The 21,689-nt window shown below is 43.1% G+C and overlaps 1 protein-coding gene across 7 annotated transcripts in view; it reads left to right on the top strand.

Annotated features, from left to right (window-relative positions):
• The window catches only part of LOC139554612 (glutamate receptor ionotropic, kainate 5-like), a 102,225-nt gene that overhangs the window by 26,620 nt on the left and 53,916 nt on the right, over positions 1-21,689 (top strand). The gene's annotated exons all lie outside the window — the stretch shown is intronic.

Below are 21,689 nucleotides of genomic sequence, written 5' to 3'. Positions count from 1 at the left end.
ATAAGTTACACTTGGTTTAGATTCAATCTCCTTGCCTGCACAGTTTACCTTTATCTTGTAATTTTTTTTGTGACAAAACCATCAGTACAGTTGAAAATGGAATGGAAACCTCTTTAACTTGTATTTTTTATTCGGTACTGGGAATTTAACCGCAAAAGTTATTTTTATGTGCACTACGTAACCATGTTTGATCCTCAACAAGTCAATTTCTACACAGTGTTTGTGCGTTACCTATACAATGACATTGTGGGGATCAGACTCCCATAATTGACCTACAGTAAAGAGGAATTTTCCAAGGACGTTAATGGAGGAGACCAGATAGATACTGTATCTCAGGGTAAATCGCTTGTGGGTTGAGAGGTGGTTATTTGACTGCAGTCTATTTCCTGTGACCAGGGACCCTTTTAAGCCTGGTCTATGATGACCGCTTTGGCAGCTGCAATAGGGACCAATCAAAAGCCATTGATTAGCTGTCAGATTGCTGCTGTGTACTCCCCCCGTAGCCAAACAGCCTTTCAACAGCCACAGCGGTAGGCAGGTAACTAATGTGTTATTGAAATGGTACAGGAACTGGATGGGGCTTTTCGTTTTTTTTTAGAACATTGCGTAGAAGGTGGATATGATTGTGTGAATAAGCCATTGCCATGACTTTACTTTCATTAATGTGATGACTGTTATTTATCTAATCAACTAACTATGTTTAATTGTTACCGGATTAAATCAATCATGCAACAATTAACTTATTAGGATTTGGGGCACCACGGGAGCGGTTGTTTAAAGAGTTACCATCTCCCAAATTAAACTCTAAAGGTCTTTACCGTATCATATCATCATTCTGAACAGTCATAACCTCCTGCATCTGCAAAAACCCCAGCCTTACTTATGATTCAGTACTACACAAATCGGTTTAATTATTTATTTTCTAACTAACCAAATTGTAACACAGTATAAACATACACACTTAATACATTAAAACAGGTCCCTAGCGGACTGACACAATATGGCAGCTTGTTACAAAGGAGATGGAGATGGAGAGGGTGAGAGAGAGAGAGAGAGAGAGAGAGAGAGAGAGAGAGAGAGAGAGAGAGAGAGAGAGAGAGAGAGAGAGAGAGAGAGAGAGAGACATAATACTTTAGTTGTAGTGTTCTGTATTTATTTTCTTAGTCAACCTTCTGTTCTGTTTCATTGTGTTCTTGAACGTAGCCCTATCTTTGATTTTTGTTCATTGATTTCACCTGTGTTAGTTACTCACCTGGTCTCATCAGCTCCTTATTTAGTTCAGTTCATTCTCAAATCAAATCAAATCAAATTTTATTAGTCACATACACATGGTTAGCAGATGTTAATGCGAGTGTAGCGAAATGCTTGTGCTTCTAGTTCCGACAATGCAGTAATAACCAACAAGTAATCTAACCTAACAATTCCACAACTACTACCTTATACACACACAAGTGTAAAGGGATAAAGAATATGTACATAAAGATATATGAATGAGTGGTGGTACAGAACGGCATAGGCAAGATGCAGTAGATGGTATAGAGTACGGTATATACATATGAGATGAGTACTGTAGGGTATGTAAACATAAAGTGGCATAGTTTAAAGTGGCTAGTGGTACATGTATTACATAAAGATGGCAAGATGCAGTAGATGATATAGAGTACAGTATATACATATGAGATGGGTAATGTAGGGTATGTAAACATTATATTAAGTGGCATTGTTTAAAGTGGCTAGTGGTACATTTTTACATAATTTCCATCAATTCCCATTTTTAAAGTGGCTGGAGTTGAGTCAGTATGTTGGCAGCGGCCGCTAAATGTTAGTGGTGGCTGTTTAACAGTCTGATGGCCTTGAGATAGAAGCTGTTTTTCAGTCTCTCGGTCCCTGCTTTGATGCACCTGTACTGACCTCGCCTTCTGGATGATAGCGGGGTGAACAGGCAGTGGCTTGGGTGGTTGTTGTCCTTGATGATCTTTATGGCCTTCCTGTGACATCGGGTGGTGTAGGTGTCCTGGAGGGCAGGTAGTTTGCCCCCGGTGATGCGTTCTGCAGACCTCACTACCCTCTGGAGAGCCTTACGGTTGTGGGCGGAGCAGTTGCCGTACCAGGCGGTGATACAGCCCGACAGGATGCTCTCGATTGTGCATCTGTAGAAGTTTGTGAGTGCTTTTGGTGACAAGCCGAATTTCTTCAGCCTCCTGAGGTTGAAGAGGCGCTGCTGCGCCTTCTTCACGACGCTGTCTGTGTGGGTGGACCAATTCAGTTTGTCCGTGATGTGTACGCCGAGGAACTTAAAACTTTCCACCTTCTCCACTACTGACCCGTCGATGTGGATAGGGGGGTGCTCCCTCTGCTGTTTCCTGAAGTCCACAATCATCTCCTTTGTTTTGTTGACGTTGAGTGTGAGGTTATTTTCCTGACACCACACTCCGAGGGCCCTCACCTCCTCCCTGTAGGCCGTCTCGTCGTTGTTGGTAATCAAGCCTACCACTGTAGTGTCATCCGCAAACTTGATGATTGAGTTGGAGGCGTGCATGGCCACGCAGTCGTGGGTGAACAGGGAGTACAGGAGAGGGCTCAGAACGCACCCTTGTGGGGCCCCAGTGTTGAGGATCAGCGGGGTGGAGATGTTGTTACCTACCCTCACCACCTGGGGGCGGCCCGTCAGGAAGTCCAGGACCCAGTTGCACAGGGCGGGGTCGAGACCCAGGGTCTCGAGCTTGATGACGAGTTTGGAGGGTACTATGGTGTTAAATGCTGAGCTGTAATCGATGAACAGCATTCTCACATGGGTATTCCTCTTGTCCAGATGGGTTAGGGCAGTGTGCAGTGTGGTTGCGATTGCGTCGTCTGTGGACCTATTGGGTCGGTAAGCAAATTGGAGTGGGTCTAGGGTGTCCGGTAGGGTGGAGGTGATATGGTCCTTGACTAGTCTCTCAAAGCACTTCATGATGACGGAAGTGAGTGCTACGGGGCGGTAGTCGTTTAGCTCAGTTACCTTAGCTTTCTTGGGAACAGGAACAATGGTGGCCCTCTTGAAGCATGTGGGAACAGCAGACTGGGATAAGGATTGATTGAATATGTCCGTAAACACACCAGCCAGCTGGTCTGCGCATGCTCTGAGGACGCGGCTGGGAATGCCGTCTGGGCCTGCAGCCTTGCGAGGGTTAACACGTTTAAATGTTTTACTCACCTCGGCTGCAGTGAAGGAGAGCCCGCAGGTTTTGGTAGGGGGCCGTGTCAGTGGCACTGTATTGTCCTCAAAGCGGGCAAAAAAGTTGTTTAGCCTGTCTGGGAGCAAGACATCCTGGTCCGCGACGGGGCTGGTTTTCTTTTTGTAATCCGTGATTGACTGTAGACCCTGCCACATACCTCTTGTGTCTGAGCTGTTGAATTGCGACTCGATTTTGTCTCTGTACTGGGACTTAGCCTGTTTGATTGCCTTGCGGAGAGAATAGCTACACTGTTTGTATTCGGTCATGCTTCCGGTCACCTTGCCCTGGTTAAAAGCAGTGGTTCGCGCTTTCAGTTTCACGCGAATGCTGCCGTCAATCCACGGTTTCTGGTTTGGGAATGTTTTAATCGTTGCTGTGGGTACGACATCGTCAATGCACTTCCTAATGAACTCGCTCACCGAATCAGCATATTCGTCAATATTGTTGTTGGACGCAATGCGGAACATATTCCAATCCGCGTGATCGAAGCAGTCTTGAAGCGTGGAATCAGATTGGTCGGACCAGCGTTGAACAGACCTGAGCGCGGGAGCTTGTTGTTTTAGTTTCTGTTTGTAGGCTGGAATCAACAAAATGGAGTCGTGGTCAGCTTTTCCGAAAGGGGGGCGGGGGAGGGCCTTATATGCGTCGCGGAAATTAGTATAACAATGATCTAGGGTTTTTCCAGCCCTGGTAGCACAATCGATATGCTGATAGAATTTAGGGAGTTTTGTTTTTAGATTAGCCTTGTTAAAATCCCCAGCTACGATGAATGCAGCCTCAGGGTGTGTGGTTTCCAGTTTACAAAGAGTCAGATAAAGTTCGTTCAGGGCCATCGATGTGTCTGCTTGGGGGGGAATATATACGGCTGTGATTATGATTGAAGAGAATTCCCTTGGTAGATAATGCGGTCGACATTTTATTGTGAGGAGTTCTAGATCAGGTGAACAGAATGACTTGAGTTCCTGTGTGTTGTTATGATGATCACACCACGTCTCGTTAATCATAAGGCATACCCCCCCGCCCCTCTTCTTACCAGAAAGATGTTTGTTTCTGTCGGCGCGATGCATGAAGAAACCAGCTGGCTGCACCGACTCCGTTAGCGTCTCTTGAGTTAGCCATGTTTCCGTGAAGCAGAGCACGTTGCAATCCCTGATGTCTCTCTGGAATGCTACCCGTGCTCGGATTTCATCAACCTTATTGTCAAGAGACTGGACATTGGCGAGTAGTATGCTAGGGAGTGGAGCGCGATGTGCCCGTCTCCGAAGCCTGGCCAGGAGACCGCCTCGTTTGCCCCTTTTACGGCGTCGCACAGGGTCGCCGGCTGGGATCAGATCCATTGTATTGGGTGGAAGGCAAAACACTGGATCCGTTTCGGGAAAGTCATATTCCTGGTAGGAACGATGATGAGTTGACGTTAATCGTATATTCAGTAGTTCCTCCCGACTGTATGTAATGAAACCTAAGATTACCTGGGGTACCGATGTAAGAAATAACACATAAAAAAACAAAATACTGCATATTTTCCAAGGAACGCGAAGCGAGGCGGCCATCTCGTTTCGGCTGTTTGTGCCTTTGTGAGGTATTGTTCGTTTTGACTCTACTAAGCCTTTTCCTAGCTTGTTTGTGAGAACCAGTTAGAACTAGTCCTAGTTTTTATTTACCTGCCTGTTTGCCTACCTGTGTATGACCATTGCCTGCCTGTGACCACGATTTCTGCCTTCTGCGAAGGCGTAATAAACACCTGCTGCACTCTGCAAGTGAATCTTTTTCTCCCTGAGTATTCATTACATTAGTATATTTAGAAACTACTCTCACAGTAATCATATACTTTGCACACGAACTGCCACCCATTTGGAGTAAGAAATCATGAATTAAATTATTCTTTGAAGATCGGTGGTTCTCAGTGGGGTGATGAGAGTAGTAGAATACGATGGTTTGGAAAGTAGTAGAATACGATGGTTTGGAAAGTAGTAGAATACGATGGTTTGAAGAGTAGTAGAATACGATGGTTTGAAGAGTAGTAGAATACGATGGTTTGAAGAGTAGTAGAATACGATGGTTTGAAGAGTAGTAGAATACGATGGTTTGAAGAGTAGTAGAATACGATGGTTTGAAGAGTAGTAGAATACGATGGTTTGAAGAGTAGTAGAATACGATGGTTTGAAGAGTAGTAGAATACGATGGTTTGAAGAGTAGTAGAATACGATGGTTTGGAAAGTAGTAGAATACGATGGTTTGAAGAGTAGTAGAATACGATGGTTTGAAGAGTAGTAGAATACAATGGTTTGAAGAGTAGTAGAATACGATGGTTTGAAGAGTAGTAGAATACGATGGTTTGAAGAGTAGTAGAATACGATGGTTTGAAGAGTAGTAGAATACGATGGTTTGAAGAGTAGTAGAATACGATGGTTTGAAGAGTAGTAGAAGGGTCCCATTTAAATTCGCTTTTCTAGATACCTTACTTAAGACAGCTAATCAGCCATACCAGTGATTGTCCGGGAGGTGACGTTATCGTCTCTACCTTGTGTTGAGATTGAGTTTGAATCACTTTGGACGTGAGCTGGAGCTAAACATCTCTCTGGTCTGATATGTTCATTCTTAACCCACCGTATAATACAGTTCATTCAAAAGGGGCGGTGGGTGAGACTGAGACTCTCTGACTTCACTCAAGTTACAGAAACAATTTCCATAATTTTTCATATTTCATACACAATGTGGAGGATGGAGAATTCGTACATGTAGTGTATATACTTTCAAGTTACAGTATTTCCTTTATGAACGTTTTAATGACATCACAAAATAACAACCGAAATCACATTATTACTCTTTAGATCGCCTCTGACCATCCCCCACGTTCTATGTTGAAATATTGTTCTAGTATTCGCTTTAGAACGTGTTAGAGTTTAGGCGGGAAAACGTCTGTGAAACAAAGGCACATTCCTGTGTGAATTTGGAGAGGGCTGAAAGTTCTAATCCTTGATTTACAACAGGGTGTGAACTGTCAACCCCCCACCAGTCCCCCCCCATTCACCCTCTGTGGGTAAGAGAGGGTCTGGCCGAAGTCATCCACTGCAAAGCTGAGCCGACACATCTGGATCCTTACAGGACAATCATGATACCATGTGGTTTGCTGGAAAATAAGTGTTAAGGTTTAGTACGAATTTGTATTCAGAAATGTGTTATTCCAAGAAGAGTGGGACAATCATTTAAAATGTCGAGAGTATTTAAAGAATAACCTATTATTATTACTTTACTTTACATTGTCCATAACAAGCATACAATACAGCTATCATTTCATAACTGAACTTGCGTGAACATTGCGTGACTCATTTCTGAAGTAATGTGCTATTTACGAAACAGAGAAATGTTGAACTAAATTGATCATGTTATCATTGTGTGTCACATTGTTGATGTGCTCAGCCATGGTACCAAGATAAGATAAGAGCTAGACTCCAGGAACTTTCAATAATGCAATAGAAGTTCTGATTCCAGAGACAGGATTATTACCAGCGATATTTAGTCATCTACGTGACAAATCAGTGGTGGTCGGTGCCATTTAAGATGAAGGAGGATGATTTTTTTGTTGTGAACATGACCTTATTTCTATTACAGCGTATTGAATGACTGTCATTCATATTCCATTCACCCAGCTCAATGTAACATTGATAGGTTTATGCTACTAGATGATACTCTAATTTTCCCTGTACCCATCATGAGGTAGCTACAACCTAGCCTATGAATGAAAGTTTACAACGTGGGTGCACACAGGTCGAGAGAATTTTGAGTAATCAAGGTGACAGATGTCGTGGAAAATCATTTCAAATACAACGCTTATCAGAACTTGTAAATTCAAACATGCTCTTTATTACAACTGTACAGCCAACTGGCATGTCCCCGCGGAACACACCCCGCGGAACACACACCGCTTCCCAACCCCGGTTCCAACATTTATACATAAATAGCATATGGGTCCACCCCATATGCAAATAAGCATACTTCCCCTAATTCTTCCTGCCATCATTATCTTTTTAGTTCAGGCTTCCTGCTTGTTCACGCCTACTAACGCCCATTATCTGCTTTCAGTTAAATTATAATAGTGGCCAGACCCGTGCTTGTCTTAAAAATAATATATGTCCATCTATCCTATAGGCCTATATTTAACTCAATGCCCCAGCATGTTCTCTGGTATGTCCTTATTGGAATTGGCAGACTCTATGTCTCTTCTTATCATTAGTGTCCAGTTGCCTTAGGCATATTTCTCTGGTATGTGTCTTATTGGAATTGTCAGACTATATGTCTCTTCTACCATTAGCATCCAGTTGCCTTAAGCATATTTCTCTGGTATGTGTCTGGTCAGTCTGTCAGCACAATGGAGAAAATAAGAGGGCCAGAACGTCCCTTAGTATATCTCCATTACCACAGTCTCATGATCAATGTGAACATGTGGTTCGTTACTTTAATGTTCAGCTGTCTTATGTTACTACTACACAGACAGTGACACATTCAATACCACCGTGCACACTCTTGCCTGCATCTAGCTGTTCTAGGGAGTAATCATTGTTCCAACAATTGCAAACGAGAGTTTCTATAAGACAAATTCAGGTATGTTTATCCTCGTTTCGTTCCATTTAAGAAACGTTTCTCAACAGAATCGGCGCAATGAATCTATACTTTACCATTTATATGTTTGACAACTTTTACTTTTACTTCACTACATTCCTAAAGAAAATGATGTACTTTTTACTCCACACATTTTCCCTGACACCTAAAAGTCCTCGTTACATTGTCCCTGACACCTAAAAGTACTCGTTACATTTTGCCTGCTTAGCAGGACGGGGAAATGGTCTAATTCACACACTTACAGTGCATTTGGAAAGTATTCAGACCCCTTCCCTTTTTCTACATTTTGTTACATTACAGCCTTATTCTAAAAGTGCTTAAATTAATTGTTTCCCTCATCAATCTACACACAATGCCCCATAATACATTTTATTTTTTATATTAAGCAAATTTATTTGAAAAATAAATAATAATTGACATAAGTATTCAGACCCTTTGCTATGAGACTCGAAATTGAGCTTAGGTAATCCTGTTTCCATTGATCATCCTTGAGATGTTTCTACAACTTGATTGGAGTCCACCTGTGGTAAATTCAATTGATTGGACATGATTTAGAAAGGCACACACCTGTCTATATAAGGTCCCACAGTTCACAGTGCATGTCAGAGCAAAAACCAAGCCATGAGGTCGAAGGATTGTGTCGAGGTACAGATCTGGAGAAGGGTACCAACATATTTCTGCAGCATTGACGGTCCCAAAGAACACAGTGGCCTCCATCATTCTTAAATGGAAGAAGTTTGGAACCACCAAGACTCTTCCTAGAGCTGGCCGCCTGGCCAAGCTGAGCAATCGGGGGAGAAGGGTCTTGGTCAGGGAGGTGACCAAGAACCCGATGGTCACTCTGACAGAGCTCCAGAGTTCCTCTGTGGGCATAGGAGAACCTTCCAGAATCACAACCACCTCTGCAGCACTCCACCAATCAGGCCTTTATGGTAAAGTGGCCAGATGGAAGCCACTCCTCAAAGGCACATGACAGCCCGCTTGGACTTTGCCAAAAGGCACCTAAAGGACTCAGACCATGAGAAACAAGACTCATGAAATGGCTGCCCTATTCCATACTGTGGTGTACCTTATAGACGTTAGTATGTCAGTAAAGCAATATAGCATAACAGTAACCGTGCATTAAAATAAATACACTATTTGGCAAGCACTGAACCCCATTATCCATCTAAAGAATCACACTATTTGGCAAGCACAGAAACGATTAGATCACAATATTTCAACCGTTCATTTATCATTTTGAAAGTTATGGTTACTCAAATATGAATATTTGATCAAATACATATACATCCTTTATAAATCCTTTAACTAACTACCACCTCATTGACTTCTAGTAAATCATTTACAAGGTACTTAAAATATCCAGAGTACTAGCTAGTTATAAACCACTTGTAAGCTGTTATCTATTTACAAATCTGCTTATTAACTACATACAAACCCTTTAATAGCGTCTAGTAACTACTTATAAACCCTTTATATGCCCTTTGAGTTACCTTCATTTAAAGGGCTACCAACAAAGGGACATGGTTGTGGGTTTTTGTGGCGGTACTCTCTCCAATGCAGTGGCAGACCCTGTCTGGTTGGTTGGGCTGGTGCATCGGTTCTCCAGAATGATGGGTCTAATTTCCAGACGTTGTGAGAACACCTCTGAGATTTTTCAGGCCGCACGATTCTTTGAAGTGCTCCTTATTGGCATATCATAAATAAACATGAGCTTTGGATTAAGGAGGCTAAGCACACAGGATAGAGCGAGGAATAGTCATATGCTCCTGGATGTCTAGGCCAATGTTTTGCATGTTTTGTATGTGTGTGTGTGTGTGTGTGTATTTGTGTGTGTTGGCGTGGGTGTGTGCGTGTAGGCGTATATGTGGTTGTGTGTGAACAAGTGTGTGTCTTTGGTGACTGTGTGTGTGTGTGTGTGTGTGTGTGTGTGTGTGTGTGTGTGTGTGTGTGTGTGTGTGTGTGTGTGTGTGTGTGTGTGTGTGTGTGTGTGTGTGTGTGTGTGTGTGTGTGTGTGTGTGTGTGTGTGTGTGTGTGTGTGTGTGCATGTGTGAGTGAGTGAGTGAGTGTGTGTCTATGGGTGTGAATGGGAGGTTCTGGATGTTTGGATCTCATTTTGGATGTGTGTGTGGATGTTTAATCTTCTTCTAAAACGATGAAATCAAGCTGTTACAGAACATAGAGTTAGCGTAGCCAATCCTTTTCCTTTGATCTAGTTTAATTCATTAAAAAAACACACAATTCATTTGATGTTGTAAGGCAGGGGTGTCAAACTCATTCCATGGAGGGCCTTGTGTCTGTGGGTTTTGTTTTTTCCTTTCAATTAAGACCTAGACAGCCAGGTGAGGGGAGTTCATTACTAATCAGTGACCTTAATTCATCAATCAAGTACAAGGGAGGAGTGAAAACCCGTACACTCGGCCCTCCGTGGAATGAGTTTGACACATGTTGTAAGGGGTCAAAAAATGCTCCGAATAGCTCATTGAAAAAGTAATTGCATGCAGTTTCCATATAACCGAATTATCAGGTAGACGAAAAGATAATCAAGCACAGAGTCAACTGGAATGTCGTGGAATATAAAAAGGTTTAAAGATAAATGGATAAGAGGATAATAGGAGACTATCTAGATAGATATTACGATCAGCTTCAACTGGTCAATTCTACAAGTAGATGGGATGCCCAGAGAATCAATATATCTATGCAAATGTACTTTAATATGCACGCCTCATCTTATACTATGACATTTTGTATTTCTCCTTTATTCATCCAGGTGTATCCCATATACACGATATACAGTATACAAAAGTATGTGGACACCCATTCAAATTTGTGGATTCGGCTATTTCAGCACACACGTTGCTGACAGGTGTATAAAATCAAGCACACAGCCATGCAATCTCCATAGACAGTTCCTAAAATTTCTGCCCTGCTAGAGCTTCCCCGGTCAACTGGAAGGGCTGTTATTGTGAAGTGGAAATGTCTAGGAACAACAACGCCTAGGAGCATCAATGCTTTGCGCAATGCCAAGTGTCGGCTGGAGGGGTGTAAAGCTCGCCGCCATTGGACTCTGGAGCAGTGGAAATGCGTTCTCTGGAGTGATGAATCCCACTTCCCCATCTGGCAGTCCGACGGATTAATCTGGGTTTGGCGGATAACAGGAAAATGCTACCTGCCCCAATGCATAGTGACAATTGTAAACTTTGGTGGAGGAGGAATAATGGTATGAGGCTGTTTTTTCATGGTTCGCGCTAGGCCCCTTAGTTCCAGTGAAGGGAAATCTTAACTCTACAGCGTACAATGACATTCTAGACGATTCTGTAGTTCCAACTTTGTGGCAAAAGTTTTGGGAAGGCCCTTTCCTGTTTCCCGTGCACAAAGCGAGATCCATACAGAAGTGGTTTACCGAGATCGGTGTGGAAGAACTTGACTGGCCTGCACCAAGCCCTGACCTCAACTCCATCGAACACCTGAATTGGAACCCCGACTGCGAGCCAGGCTTAATCGGCCAACATCCGTGCCTGACCTCACTAATGCTCGTGTGGCTGAAAAGAAGCAAGTCCCTGCAGCAATGTTCCAACATCTAGTGGAAAGCCTTCCCAGAAGAGTGGAGGCTGTTATAGCAGCAAATGGGGGACTACCTCCATGTCAATGTCCATGATATTGGAAAGAGATGTTTGAGCAGGTGTCCACATACCTTTGGTCATGTAGTATACTCTGACTGTCACATGCCTTTGGTCATGTAGTATACTCTGACTGTCACATGCCTTTGGTCATGTAGTATACTCTGACTGTCACATGCCTTTGGTCATGTAGTATACTCTGACTGTCACATGCCTTTGGTCATGTAGTATACTCTGACTGTCACATGCCTTTGGTCATGTAGTATACTCTGACTGTCACATGCCTTTGGTCATGTAGTATACTCTGACTGTCACATGCCTTTGGTCATGTAGTATACTCTGACTGTCACATGCCTTTGCTTCACTGCACCTATCCTGTGTATGTGACAATACAAACTCCTATCTTATTTCTACCATAAATAAATACATTAAAGTAATTGAAAAGATAGAGTACTTGTACAATTATACATTATCCCCTCATGGGATTGCAGTAGCCTATGAGAGCCCCACGGCTAAGGTTAGTTAATGGTTTCATCCAGGGCACCATATCATATCTAGATAAGCATATGGAGTAACCCCAAGTGCTTACTAGGAAAAGCAATAGAAGCCATTGACCTCCAAATCTCACTTAGGGCCCCCAGAAGGCCAGAGCCGGCCCTGTGTGGAGGTGCTGCTCAGAATTTATCTTGTAAATGTGGAGATCTTTGCTTTGGTTTTCTGTAATGATCTTGACTGAGGTCACCATTCTGGGTCATGGCACATCTTGGCACAAAATGAGGTCATTTATGCTAAGCGAGGTTAAGAGAATCCCCACATTACATCCGTCAACAAAATGAGGCGGACATAATACACGGATTACCCTGGCCTGAGGGACATTTATCTTCATTCAACCACACGACTCCATTATGTAGCCTTGTAATGGCAGGAATGAAAAGATCAAGACAGCATACACAACACTATGAGTTATACGTTGGCACTTTATTTTACAGCCCGGTTAAGCTAGTACTTACCTGGTATTGTCACGACTTCCGCCGGAGTCGGTCCCTCTCCTTGTTCGAGCGGCGTTCAGCGGTCGACGTCACCGGCCTTCTAGCCATCACCGATCCACTTTTCATTTTCCATTTGTTTTGTCTTTGGTTTTTACACACCTGGTTTCAATTCCCCCATTACATGTTCATTATTTAACCCTCTGGTTTCCCCCATGTTTGTGTGCGTGTTTGTTCTATGTTGATGGCTGTATCTGACGGCTGGTATGTTGTTGCCGGGTTTTGTATTTACACCCGTTTATTCGTGGTACCGGTATATTTCACGCACCGTTGTATTGTTTCTATACTGGTGTTTTTTCGTGTATTAAATACCTTGTCCACGCGTCTCAACTCTCCTGCGCCTGACTCCTTTTCACCAGTTACCCAAAGCCTTGACAGGTAAGTATTAACTCAGAAACGATGTGGTAAAATGTATCATTTCTGATACTTAGGGATGGCTCGAAATTTACAGAATGGTTACTTGAAGGAAAATGGAGGAGGGTCATGATTTTTCAATTTCAGTCAAGGGGAGGGTTTAGTATATATATTATTTTGTCCAGGGGAGGGTCATGTAATTTGTAATTTATGAATTTTCTATATTTCTCTGTGTTTTAGAATTATTCTTATTAGGCTATTATTAGGCTATATTGACGTGTGCCCGATGCTACCCCTTGTCTCTTATTCTCCGCTGGGCGCGCAATATCAAGTGTGCCTATAGGCTATTTAGTGTGGTCTCAATCAAAAGATCCATAGCCTATAGGCTACAAAGTGCATGCTCGGAGAAGCGCAGAGAAAAGTTACATTTCTAAGATAGCTGCTGGGATGGTGTAATTTAAACAAGGTTGAATTACATACTGCAATGGACATTCCAACCCTGAGCCCCAGCTTGCTCTCCTCTTGCTGATCAAACACTTTTTTGTGTGCTGCCTAACCAATGGCTGTGCTGTGTGTAGGCCTAAGGTGGCAGTTCAGGAGTCAAAGGCTTCTTCCGAAAATAATTGTTGATTAGGCCTAGCCTATAGACCCTTCAAACTCAACTCTGGACCTCGAAGCCAGTTCGACTGCATTTTGTTAATGTTTTCCCTCTAATCAGGGACTGATTTAGGCCCTGAGACCAGGTGTGTGTAATTAATTATCATGTAGAACAGAAAACCGACATGGTCCGGACCTCTTAGGGCAAGAGTTGAGTACCTCTGCAGTATAGCCTATGTTCTGTTCAGTTTGAGAAGGAGAGCGCAAAGATGAGGACTGGAGGTCAGCTTTGGTAGCTTGCTACTACTATAATTGATTTGATTAAAAACAATATGTTTCTGGCCCATTCGGTATTTATCAGAGTTATTGAGGTCACAATAAGCCAGATTTGAGTAACTTACATTGTGGTGCTGAAACTTGAAGCAGCAGCCTTGGCTCAATAAATCGGAAATGGTTAACTCATGGTGCTGAAAGTAGACACATTCATGTAGGCATAATTCATTTAAACCGTCTTAATTTTAATTAGACATTACTAACAACGAGGGCTTTGTGTTGGAGCCTATTTGTTCCTGTTTAAGAAATACCTGTTTGACAGACAAAGGTAGGCTATTGGTTGCTATATCCATAGATTTTTGTCGGCCAATTCCTCCACCCAACATGCACTCTTTAAATAGCTTACCTCCGTGTCATTGAATGGCTTTTTAAGTTAAAACCAAGACTCAAATTGAGGGGGCGTGAGACTACTTGTATTAATAAATAAAAAGCCTTGTTAGCTTAAGATGTTGACTAAAATACAACGGATCAGATGATATAAAGTGACAGTGTTTTGGTCTGATGCTTTATGCTAGAAACAAGCTGTAACTGATGGAGATACATCTGTCTCCTTTCTTTGACATTCACAGGCTGAGCTACAACCTTCTATAGGCGAGGAGACAAAAAAATAGGCTTGGGAAGTAATCTAATTCTGTCCCCTATCAATTGATTAAGCTATTCACTTCCTGGACAATAGATGTTTAAACCCAGACAGCTTTTTAGGGAAACACTTATGACCTTCTCTCGGTTAAACCACTGAAGAAGAGTAGCCAGCAAGCTTACATTTTTCGGCATCGGTAGGTCTACTCTGTCTGGAGTGGAAGGGTAGGCCGAACTTTTGAAAGTACCATGCTCAGATACCTAATGAAGTCTCAGATTGAATTATTTGTAAACGGACAATTTCGTTGCAAACGAGACACACTTATTTGTCAATAGAGAAATATGATGAGCCTGTAATTTTGGTAAATGTTGTGCTATTAAAAAAGATTCTGCTAATATGTAAAATGACGTAGAATTGCATGAAATGTTTATAAAATTAAAATAAATTCTCAGATCTCCAAATACAGTGATAGATTCATGCAATTATTTTACTATAAAGGAGATCTTTCCACGTCTACTCTTGTCCATGGTGGTCTGTGAACCCACAACCTTCCGGCCCGCAGCCCTCTGCGCGATCAGAATTCCTGAGCTGCCATGTAATGCTTACAGGACAAAGAGTAGTTTCTAAAACTGCATAAATAAGGCTCTGGTCTGTCCAAGAAGACATGTTCTCTGCTATCTACTTTGTTTAAATTATTATTTTGGGTATAGGGGAGGGTTTTTCAAGCGTTCAGGCAGGGTTTAGGTCAAATATATTTTGCTGAAGGGAGGGCCATCCATTTTAATTTCAGAGAGGTCCGATTTTCTCCATGTAACCCTTTATTATAAACAACGTTAACTCCCTTGCCTCTAGGGTGACAGAATTCCAGGAACTTTCAATAAAATCCCTGATTTTCCCGAAATCCCGGTTGGAAGATTCCCGGAATAAGGAGGGAGTAAGCAGGAAATCTGTACGCTTCCAACCAGGATTTCTGGAAAACCAGGGAATTTATTTGGCAACCCTACTTACCTCAAAGAATTCAAAACAAATGGTGACTACCTGGTACCAAATGGTAACCCTTTAGTCAATGAATCTTAAAGGAACTGACATGTTACTGCTATGCAATTAGGTAATTACTGTTTTACTGTAGAAAGTAATTGAATATATAATGATATATGCCATTTAACAATATCTACATATCTACCTGGTAAACATGACAGGTAAGTAGCGGTCTATAAAGAAAATCGTCACCAGGTATGTTTTCATTCATCCTTTAGATGAGATGAAGTTGTTTTTGTGTTTTCGTAGGTGAATTTACTTGCCCGTGTGCCTGTAGTTGTTACATGACTAAAGGTGATGTTATGTTTTTTTACCAGAGAGAGAGAGAGAGAGAGAGAGAGAGAGAGAGAGAGAGAGAGAGAGAGAGAGAGAGAGAGAGAGAGAGAGAGAGAGAGAGAGAGAGAGAGAGAGAGAGAGAGAGAGAGAGAGAGAGAGAGAGAGAGAGAGAGAGAGAGAGAGAGAGAGAGAGAGAGAGAGAGAGAGAGAGAGAGAGAGAGAGAGAGAGAGAGAGAGAGAGAGAGAGAGAGAGAGAGAGAGAGAGAGAGAGAGAGAGAGAGAGAGAGAGAGAGAGAGAGAGAGAGAGAGAGAGAGAGAGAGAGAGAGAGAGAGAGAGAGAGAGAGAGAGAGAGAGAGAGAGAGAGAGAGAGAGAGAGAGAGAGAGAGAGAGAGAGAGAGAGAGAGAGAGAGAGAGAGAGAGAGAGAGAGAGAGAGAGAGAGAGAGAGAGAGAGAGAGAGAGAGAGAGAGAGAGAGAGAGAGAGAGAGAGAGAGAGAACACTTTCGTTATGGAAATGTCTCGGCGGCTCTACAACTCTGTAAATAAAGTAACCCACTCCTATTCACAGAGGTGATCCTTTGACATCAGGCGTATACAGTATAGCATTTTGGTTCCTGTGTTTTTCTTGGCTCCTCTAGAAATCGATGGTGTCATCCTCTCGCCGAGTATTTTGGTGCGTAGGTGCACGCGTTTGTGAGTGAGCGGGCAAGCGTGTGTATGTGCCTAGAAGTTTAGAGTTCACGTCCATTCGTTTAGAATAGGCTACACGTGTATAGTTACAGTACATGCAATACTTATGTCTCCGTGTCCGGGTGTTGGTGCTTAGATACTGAGAGAGTCTGTATTGTGTGCCTACAGGTTGAGAAAACATGTGCAGATGCCTGTGAGTTAAGAGTAGCTACACGTGTGTATGATTAATGCAATAGGAATGTGTGTGTGTCCCTGTTTGTACTTTTGCGTGCGTCAGAGAGAGAAATGTGTGAATGTATGTGGGTATGTGTGTTTTAGTGTGTGTTGATGTCTCATCCTCCCTATACTGTATGTGCAATGTCCTTTTGAGCTGCCACATTTCTTCCCCCAGTCTGTCTCTTAAGACGACTGCTGCAGAATGGACAGTGAGAGAAGAGAGATGATGACGAACACTATTTGAATCCACTCGCCCGAGGCTCTCCCGGTTACACACGCAATATAAAAGCCAATAGCACAGAGCTATGTATTCAAAGACACTGAGCTTATGAATGCAAAAGCAACTTCGCTTCACACAGTCCACGGTGCAGTGTTCTAAGTGTGGCTCTGCCATTGTTTCTGAAGACACACAAATGCCAGGGTTTACATTAACTATACTAAAAGTGCATGAAAATTTGAGGAAAAAAAACGAACTGTGAAAGTCCAAGAGAAGACAAGGAAGGGAACAATGTTCTGCAATGCTCTGAAGGCCATATTCCTGTCCATTCTGTCTGATTTGCACTGTAATTGCTACAAGTACATATGAAAAGCACGATAGACAATGTGATCATTTAAAATAATGGATGACAAATGTTTTAATGAATAGCTCGGAGTAGAGAGGTAAAGGCGGAAGGAAGCCTATTGTGACTGACAATGGATGACTTGCTGTAGCTGGCTTTTGTCATTGTCAGTATGATTGATTGACAGGGTTGGTTGGAAGATGATATATGAATACGCTTTTCGGTCCTTGGGGACAAGGTGAAGTGACATGAAAAAGCACAAGGTCTTTGGAGCCAGGGACAAGGGCACATCCTGCGTGTCTTTGTCTACGTGTGTGTGTGCGTGCGTGCATGGATGGGTGCGTCCGTGTGTGTGTAGGCATGCATGTGTGCGTGCATGTCTATTCTATTCACAATATGAGTATCTGCCAGGTTTCAACAGAGACTTGGCATGGCACTCGCTGCCAATGGAGCTATCCATTGTGAGCGTGAAAAACCTAACATTTCTGATCTTAATTACTGGCGGTGAAAGAGGGAGAGGCAGGAGGTTTAAAGAGGAAAGCTGAGCTTTGTTCCAATAATCTAAACCTGTCAACCATTATCCATTCCTTGGCTTCCGCCTTTTCCTCAAGACCTCAAAGCCATGAGGAATATCCCGAGTATCTAATCAGTCCTAGCCATAAAGATGTGCAGTTCTAGATATTTTATCTTTATGGTCCTCGCTATCAACTGTCAGTGGGTTTGAGTGAAAACGTATATACAGAGATAGAAAGGCAGACATGAGGTGATAGACTGAGTAACGAGAAAGACAGGAGGGTGAAGTGAAGTGGTAGACTGAGTAACGAGAAAGACAGGAGGGTGAAGTGGTAGACTGAGTAACGAGAAAGACAGGAGGGTGAAGTGAAGTGGTAGACTGAGTAAAGAGGAAGACAGGAGGGTGAAGTGGTAGACTGAGTAACGAGAAAGACAGGAGGGTGAAGTGGTAGACTGAGTAAAGAGAAAGACAGGAGGGTGAAGTGGTAGACTGAGTAAAGAGAAAGACAGGAGGGTGAAGTGAAGTGGTAGACTGAGTAAAGAGAAAGACAGGAGGGTGAAGTGGTAGACTGAGTAAAGAGAAAGACAGGAGGGTGAAGTGAAGTGGTAGACTGAGTAAAGAGAAAGACAGGAGGGTGAAGTGGTAGACTGAGTAAAGAGGAAGACAGGAGGGTGAAGTGGTAGACTGAGTAAAGAGGAAGACAGGAGGGTGAAGTGGTAGACTGAGTAAAGAGGAAGACAGGAGGGTGAAGTGGTAGACTGAGTAACGAGAAAGACAGGAGGGTGAAGTGAAGTGGTAGACTGAGTAAAGAGAAAGACAGGAGGGTGAAGTGGTAGACTGAGTAAAGAGGACGACAGGAGGGTGAAGTGAAGTGGTAGACTGAGTAAAGAGAAAGACAGGTGGGTGAAGTGGAGTGGTAGACTGAGTAAAGAGAAATACAGGAGGTTGAAGTGAAGACAAAAGAGAGCACATAGTCTGAAACCCCAAAGGGCCCGTTGTAGTCACCGCAAAAAGTCAAAGCGAGTGCAACAGACGAGGCTTTAAACAGAATGCAACACATGCGTTGGTAACAAACAAACACACAGAGGGAGGTGGGCGGGAGAGGAGGGAGAAGGAGAGGAGAGAGGGGGGTGTTTCAGACCATTTGTTTGCTTCTAAGGTGGAACGCAAATCTGACAGGTATAACAATGGGAGCATGAATCAGTGTCATTATTAAATGCGAGTCTTGGAACGGCGTGCGATAGGCACTCCCGATTAGCCCAGCGTGGTGCAGTCAATGGATTCTCCTCGCTGGCCACCATTTAATAGCTATTGTTTCCCTAAGCGCTCACGTTGGTCAGAGAGAAGAGGGAGATGAGACTTGAAGTATACAGTGAGGTTATGGACGGGTGACACTCACAAAAACATGTAGATAAAAATTAACACACACACAAGCAATATGCTGGATGGACACATATCAAGTATATATTGTTTGCAATGGACACATATCTATACAGAACAAATAGATATAAATAAAAATAAAAATAAATAAAAAATAAAAACCACTGATGAAATAAGATAGATACAGCAACTAATGATAGCCCCCCCTAGAAAGTTACTGAAAGTCTTCTAGCAGTGACCAGGGCTCTCCAACCCTGTAGGTTTTTGCCCAAACCCCAGTTGTAACTAACATGATTCCGTTTATCATCCAGCTAATTATTAGAATCAGGTGCGTGAGATTAGAAATGGAGGGAAAAGCTACAGGATGGTAGCTCTCCAGGAACAGGGTTGGAGAGTCCTGCACTAGACACACTCAAGTATTGTAGGTTCCCTTTCTGATCCCTCGGCCAAACCACTGACTGTCTCCTTTGTGTGCGATCGTTACAGTGAAGGTTTTTGCTCTCTGACTTTGTGTTTTCAGCAAGTCAATATTGAGCGACGATTGTCCGACCCTGCGACTACAGAGAAGAAACGACCCGTTTGACAAGTGTTTCGCCATGCTTCACAACACACACCGTTAATCCACGACAGAGACACTCTTTTCGTGGAGCAGAAACTTCCATCATTCAACTTTTCCCATTCAGTGTGTTGTGTGTTGAGTTACTCGCTCAAACTAACTCGTAGCCTTGTACAGTTGCAGTTACCTTTCCTAGCAGTTGATGACTCACTCACTCACTTACTCGGGTGTCTATCTGTCACTCCAATAGTCACTCATCCTCTTACTAAACACTCACCAACTCCATCTCTTGCTAAAGCTATATTACCGATTCTATCTCTAACACACGTCCACACATAGGCACACAGGCACACAATCACACGTACACAGGCAGGCTGCTCATCAAAATGACCAAGATGGCATTTGCCATTTTGCTCTCCTCCTCCCTCTCTCCTTTCTTCCTCTGTCCCTCCCTCGCTCATTCTTTTTTCACACTGCTGCCGTGGCAACAGAGAACCAGGAGGGAGATAGAGATAGATGGAAAGGAAGAAGAGAGGGAGAGGGAGAGAGAATTGGTCAAAATGAGATTGGCGTCAGGGTCCAGCAATGGTGTGAATCAGAGACGAGGGGGGGTAGATTGAGAGAGGGAAAGGTGGAGGGGGTAGAGGGGAGAGATGTGGGGGTCTCGGTCTGCACAGAGTCTGTTGCGTAATTCCCCCCACCCTGTCGACCAGAGCTAAAAATGGCAATTTTTATGGCATGCAATCATTCCGTTTGAAAAACACTGAACAAAAACACACCCGGCACACAAGTGACTGCAGTGAAGGACAGCGGGTGGATTTCATTATGCAATGAAGGCTTACAAAAGCGATTTGCGTGTGTGGAGTGTGTGTGTGTGTGTGTGTGTGTGTGTGTGTGTGTGTGTGTGTGTGTGTGTGTGTGTGTGTGTGTGTGTGTGTGTGTGTGTGTGTGTGTGTGTGTGTGTGTGTGTGTGTGTGTGTGTGTGTGTGTGTGTGTGTGTGTGTGTGTGTGTGTGTGTGTGTGTGTGTGTGTGTGTGTGTGTGTGCATTGGCACATGTGTGATTATGCAGGTCCTTGTGTGTGTATGCATGAGCAGGTAGTCCATTATCAGTGTATGAGCGAGAGCATGCATGTAATTTTGTTTGTGTGTGTGTGTTAAGAGCTAGTATGTGCATGAGGGTATCTGTGTGTGTATACTGTATCAGTGTGAGTGCAGGTATTTTTGTGCGAGAGGAGAGACTATTCTCGTTCAGTCTTTGTAATTAAATGTGAAATGTACTCAGTGCGGCAGGACTACATAATGCTCCCTCGTCGTGTTCATTACACAAACAAAAGTCCACCAATCAGGGGGCTGTGAACAAGCAGCTGTGTACAAATACGTATCCCTGCATTCAAAAGGTCTCCTAGGGGCCAACACTGACTACAACCTCATTAACAGGGAGCAAAATCTCGCTCCGGCGCCAGAATCCATGATTAAAGCCCATATTTACCTCCCTTAAATAACAGGATATCAATTTGCTGCAGGGCATTAGCTCCAAATAGGCCTTTATGCACTATTACTCTGCCAGGAAGTCAAGGCCGCTTCTTAGCAGCTAAACATACGCAGGGTTGGGTTGTAACGGATTACAAAAAAATTATAACTGTAATCCGTTACCAGCAAAAATATTGTAATCCGATTACAGATACATTTGAAAAACTAGATGATTACTTCAAGGATTACTTTTAAATTCAGAAAGGATGTTTGCGGATTTGTTTTGGGACACTTCTCTGTTTTCTCAATGACATTCAAATCAGCATTGAAAAAAGGCGCAAGTTTAAGTTTGTTCCACCTGAGTGAGTCTGACCATAAGTCAGAGACCACTATGATGACACACCAAAATGTGTTTGATGGATAGCGGGAAAAGAGCAGGAATAGGCTTTTGTTGGCTACAGTCCAAGCTATGTCTTCCAATGGTGCGATTGCTGTTGGCATCCAGAGATTATCTAACTTGAATCAACGCTTAGAGGTAAGGATGACAGCAATGGTGTAGTCTACGGCGATATGGATATCACCTATTATTGATATCTACATAGTACATTGATGTGAATCACA

The sequence above is a fragment of the Salvelinus alpinus genome, chromosome 26 (genome assembly GCF_045679555.1).
Source record: "Salvelinus alpinus chromosome 26, SLU_Salpinus.1, whole genome shotgun sequence".
NCBI classification, from domain to species: Eukaryota; Metazoa; Chordata; class Actinopteri; order Salmoniformes; family Salmonidae; genus Salvelinus; species Salvelinus alpinus.
This window is presented reverse-complemented; position numbering and strand designations above follow the sequence as displayed.